This window comes from Pygocentrus nattereri, chromosome 12 (genome assembly GCF_015220715.1).
Source record: "Pygocentrus nattereri isolate fPygNat1 chromosome 12, fPygNat1.pri, whole genome shotgun sequence".
NCBI lineage: Eukaryota > Metazoa > Chordata > Actinopteri > Characiformes > Serrasalmidae > Pygocentrus > Pygocentrus nattereri.
Genome location: NC_051222.1, coordinates 13581865 through 13587493, shown reverse-complemented (window position 1 = coordinate 13587493; position 5629 = coordinate 13581865). Strand labels below are relative to the sequence as shown.

At 52.0% G+C, this 5629-nt stretch overlaps 1 non-coding gene across 1 annotated transcript; it reads right to left on the bottom strand.

Annotated features, from left to right (window-relative positions):
* Positions 1 to 164: 164 nt before the first annotated feature.
* On the bottom strand, positions 165 to 356 carry LOC119264883. The gene has a single exon (XR_005131275.1). It is a non-coding gene; the product is annotated as a U2 spliceosomal RNA (small nuclear RNA).
* Positions 357 to 5629: the final 5273 nt, after the last annotated feature.

Sequence of the window (5629 nt, the reverse complement as noted above, 5' to 3'; positions counted from 1 at the left end):
AACGGAGGGAAAACGGTGAAAGGGCGAAAAAGGACTACTCCTAGTCGAACGACCGAACGGATCGACGGGGGGAGTCCCGAACCACACGAGTCGTCTCATGACGAGAACCACACGCACCAGAAAAGCACCAGGCCTGGCTTTGCCTCTTTCTTTCAAACGGTTTGAGGAGGTGCACCGTTCCCGGAGGTACTGCAATACCGGGTCGATGCGTGGAGCGGACGGAGCAAGCTCCTCTTCCGTCTCCCTGTTCTAAAAATCAATTTAATATGTAGTCCTCATATAGAGGACGTATCAGATATTAAACTGATAAGAACAGATTTTTTTTTTTTTTTTTTTTTTTTTTTTTTTAAAACAATTTTATTTTAATTTTAAAAACAAACATTTTTAAAAAGAAAAAACATTTAAAACCATTTAAACCCACGCAAATTTTGAATAAAATAAAATAAAATAGTCTAAAAATCACTCCTCTAAGACCAGTCAAATGGAAAAAACAAAGGACTAAATTCAAAACAAATAAATAAAGGAAAAATTGCTTGTTTTTTTTTGTTTTTTGTTTTTTTTTTCCCTTTAAAAAAAAAAAAAAAAAAAAAAAAAAAAAAAAAAAAAAAAAAAATTAAAGGAAAAATTGCTTGTTTTTTTTTTTTCCGCTTTAAAAAATAAATAAATAAATCAATAAATCAATAAAAGAAAAAGGAAGATAATGATAATAATAATGCTGATAGTTGAAAAAAAAAAAAAAAAAAAAAAATTAAAAGAACTAAGTTAAAACCTGTCCTAAATTCTAAGCTGTGCTTGGGCTAAAAAAGGTTTAAAACCCCTTATATAAAAATGACAGAAATTACCATAAAATATTAAAATTCAAAAAAGGGGTTCACGGAACCCCTGGATGGAGCCGCGTCAAAAAACTCTGTCTAGGGGGTCTTACAGCTCAAAAAGGTCCCTCCACCTTTCCTTCGCTGCATGATACCCCCACCGGATGACGTCATGCTCCATCCGGAAACGCAGGTCTGCACAGATCTTTTTGTAGATTCCCACTATATCCAGGATTGTCCCCTTTTGGATGAGGCTGGTCCGAGCGTTCCAAAGCTCGCGCTTCGTCACGCTGACCAGCAACCACATCCGGGACAAGAAGGGAAACCTGGTGTCGTGGGACCACCCCCTCATGACCTTTTCATAGGTCAATACAAACTGCGGGTCTAAGGCCCTGCACAGGCCGTTCACCTTACTCCAAGTCGCCCTCGCATACCCGCATTCCCAAAACACGTGCCGTAGACTCTCGTCTTTAGCACATGCGGGTCTGGGGCAGCGAGGGTGCCTGGTGAGCCCGCGCCTGTACAGGACCTCCCTGACTGGCAACTTGCCATGGACGCATTGCCAGTTCAGGTCCTGCAGCCGGTTGTCCAACCCTTTAGGCTGAACCCTTGACCACGTGTCTTCCTCTAGGCCCACAACAGCGCGATAGCCCCGTCCATTTAGCACCTCTTTATATAAAATTCGGTGCCTGACGAAGGCCTCGGGCCGCAGACCTGCCGGTAGCAGCTTGCTCCATCTTACCAAGTGCTGATAATAATCCGGCAAGGTCTCGGCCTTGGGGCCAGAGTTGGACCACGTACTTACGATTAATCGCAATGGCCAAGACAGCCGCAACCGTACAAAGTACTGATGGGGGTGCTCAAGGGGAGCGGCCAGGCGTGCGCAGTGCTGTGCGAAAAACAGGCAGTCCAACTTGAGAGGGATGTCTGGTACATCCCTCCCCCCTCTGTCCTTTCCCAGGTACATCACTTCCCTCTTTACATACTCATACCTGCCCCCCCACATGAGATTAAAAACATCTCTAGTTCATCTCTGGTCCAGCCGGGAGAGAGGATGATCCGAGATGAGCTGGGGGTCTGGAACGGGCGCCGCCAGTTTTTGGTAGAGTTCAGGGAGGATGGGAAGGGGGGCTTGACGCACCCCCCGGCCTATTTCTCCCTGAACGGTAACAAAGGTTACCTTTTTTACAGGGGTCAGCCCGCCTTCTGCAGGGGGTGCTTGCAGTATGGCCATGAGGTCAGCGGGTGCAAGGACCTGAACTGTAAGAACTGCTTGGGGCAGGGCCACCTGGCGAAAGACTGTAAGAACCCCCGCCGGTGCAAGAGCTGCGGCGGGGAGGGACATTTGGCCCACTCCTGCCCGAGGCGAGAAGTGACTTATGCCACGGTGTTGGCAGGGGCAGGAGTGGGGCCTGTTGCGCCCCGGACGGTGGGGGAGGAGGGACTGACTGAGGTCGGGGCGGAGGGGAGCGTTGATGTGGGGGCTCCCGTTGCCGCCATCGCCACCTCCTCCCCAGGGGTAGCCAGGGGCCCAGCCCCGGGCCCGCACCCGCTGGCAGGCAAGGAGGCACCCCCCGTCTCCCGTCCGGCGAAGAGAGCAAAGAAAAGGAGGAGAGCCCAGGACGAGGAGACAGAGAAGAGACAGAGGGCGGGTTCCCCTGGGGCGGCGCCCGAGGGAGCTCCCCTGTCCCCCCCCGTGCCCCCTAAGCCGGAGGATATCAGTGTGCTGGTGGGGGACGGGACGCCACCACCGCCACTGATCTATGGGGGCAGGGAGGTCCCCCCCAACGAAGACGCTTACCTGGATGGGTTGGAAAGCGTGGGGGGTGACCATAGAGGACGGGAAAGGGGCTCCCCCCTTTTAATTGAGTTTTAATTGATTTTTAATTGATTTTTAATTGTTTGCTTTTAACATATTAGTGGTTTTAACTCCCCTTTTCTTTTTATCATGACAGATCTTACCATTTTAACCACCAATGTCAGAGGGCTGCAGAAGGCGACGAAGAGAACAGCTGTGTTTCGAGATCTGGCGTCCACTTCAGCCTCCATCTGCTGCCTGCAGGAGGTTCACCTGCGGGACCAGCGGGACGAGGCCCTCTTCTCTCAGGAGTGGAGGAGAGGTAAGGCGTACTGGAGCGTAGGCGGCGTCCACTCTACAGGAGTTGGGATCCTTTTTGGAGACCGCTCCTTCGAGAAGGTAAGCCCATTTACGATTGTTCAGGGCAGGGCTTTGGGGGTGGACGCCACTTGGAGAGGCCAGAACCTGAGGGTCTTGTGCGTCTACGCTCCAGTAGACCCCTCGTCCCGCATAGCTTTTTTAGAAGCACTGGCCCCCTTTTGTTTTACAAATAGGCACGTTGTCGTGGCAGGTGATTTTAATATTAACCTGGAAGGGCGCGATGACGTCAGCGTGAAACACTTTAAAAAGCTGGTCGCCGGCTTCAGCCTTGTTGACGGTTTTAAGTTTTGCAACCCCGGAAATCCGGGCCATACCTGGCATAATAGTAGAGGGGCATCTAGCCGCATAGATTACATCTTGGTGGCGCCCCCCATTACAGTTAGGACGGCTTCCTTGTCTCCACGGTGGTACTCTGACCATATGATGGTAGAGGCCACAGTTTCCATAGACGCACCCTCCTTCGGGAGGGGGTACTGGAAGCTGAACGTGGGGATTTTGGAAGAGATTGAATATCAGAGTCTCTTCAGAGATCACTTTGCGGCCTGGTTAGACTGCAAGAGTGACTTTGCTTCTCCGGCTGCGTGGTGGGAGCACGTAAAAGAGAGGATTCGTGCTCTTACGATTCACTACTGCAGCCAACGCAAAGCTGCAAAGCTTAAGCGCGTGCGGGATTTGGAGAAGCAACTGAAGACGTCCTATGCTGATTATAATAATGGGGGGGTTTTCGACCTCGACCGGGCACAGGCCCTTAGAGCGGAGCTCAGGGCACTGCATGAACGGTCGGCGGCAGATAGCCTCTTTAATGCCAGGTTACAGATGGCGGAAGAAAATGAGACTTGTTCTGCCTTCTTTTTTCAAAGGGTTCGGCAGGCCCGAGAGGAGAGATGTTTCACATCTCTCATAGACTCGGAAGGTAGGACCTGTTCGGACCCGGCTCGGATGATGGAGATTGCATATAGTTTTTATTCCAACCTTTTTAGCAACAGGGGCACAGATCGAGAAGTAGGGGAGCATTTTTTGTCTTTCCTGGAGATTAGCCTTCCGAGCGCTGCTCGGGACAGCCTAGAAACCCCCTTTAGTCTGGGAGAATTGACCGAGGTACTTGGCAAGATGAACCGGCGTAAGGTCCCGGGCCTGGATGGACTACCAGTGGAATTTTATTCCACATTCTGGGATGTCCTCGGCCCGGAGATAGTGGAGGTAGCCGAGGATGTGCACCGGCAGGGCAGGTTAACAGAGAGCATGCGGTCGGGGGCTCTCTCTTTGTTATATAAAAAGGGCGATCCTAAGGATCTCGCCAATTGGAGACCCCTGACCATGCTGTGCGTTGATCTTAAGATCTTCGCCAAGGCCCTGACAGAGCGCTTGAAGAAGACCATGTCACTCCTGGTTCACAGCGACCAGACGTGCGGGGTCCCTGGGAGGTCGGCAACCTGGAACCTCCACTTGATCAGGGATGCCATCTCCTGGGCCGGGGACAGGAATGTCCCTCTGGCGCTGGTGAGTTTAGACCAGGAGAAGGCGTTTGACCGAGTAGACCACAGCTTCTTAGAGAGGGTGCTGACGACATTGGGGTTTGGGCCCAATTTCTTAAGATGGCTTAAGACATTTTATACTGAGGTTGGGAGCCGTGTCTCCATCAACGGCCACCTCAGCGATTTGGTGCCGCAAGAGAGTGGAGTGCGGCAGGGGTGTCCTCTCTCTCCCCTACTCTACGCGCTCTATATAGAGCCTCTAGCGGCAGCCATCAGAGCCCACCCAGGAATAGATGGTCTCCCCATCCCTGGAGGCGGTGGTAAAGTAGTCAAACTGGCCCAGTACGCGGACGATACTACATTGTTTGTCCGCTCGGACCAGTCACTCAGGCTCGCCTTGGACATGGTCCAAGCGTTCGGTAAAGCTTCCGGTGCGGCATTGAATCTCGGCAAGTCGGTTGTCAAGTACTTTGGCCGATGGACGGATCGGAAGGATGCCGCTGGGGGGCTTGCCCTCAGCGACGGTCCCCTGAAGATCTTGGGGGTTTCCTTCATGCAGGAAGGGGCTGCCCGAGCAAACTGGGAACAAAGGTTGGACATAGCCAGGCGGAAGATGGGGCTGTGGAAATCCAGGTCCCTGTCCTTCCTAGGCAAGGTACTAGTATTGAAGGCAGATATCCTTCCCTCGCTGCTTTACCTGGCCCATGTTTACCCCATGCCCCGTAGTATGAGGAGGGGCCTAACTAGAGATGTTTTTAATCTCATGTGGGGGGGCAGGTATGAGTATGTAAAGAGGGAAGTGATGTACCTGGGAAAGGACAGAGGGGGGAGGGATGTACCAGACATCCCTCTCAAGTTGGACTGCCTGTTTTTCGCACAGCACTGCGCACGCCTGGCCGCTCCCCTTGAGCACCCCCATCAGTACTTTGTACGGTTGTGGCTGTCTTGGCCATTGCGATTAATCGTAAGTACGTGGTCCAACTCTGGCCCCAAGGCCGAGACCTTGCCGGATCATTATCAGCACTTGGTAAGATGGAGCAAGTTGCTACCGGCAGGTCTGCGGCCCGAGGCCTTCGTCAGGCACCGAATTTTATATAAAGAGGTGCTTAATGGACGGGGCTATCGCGCTGTTGTGGGCCTAGAGGAAGACACGTGGTCAAGGG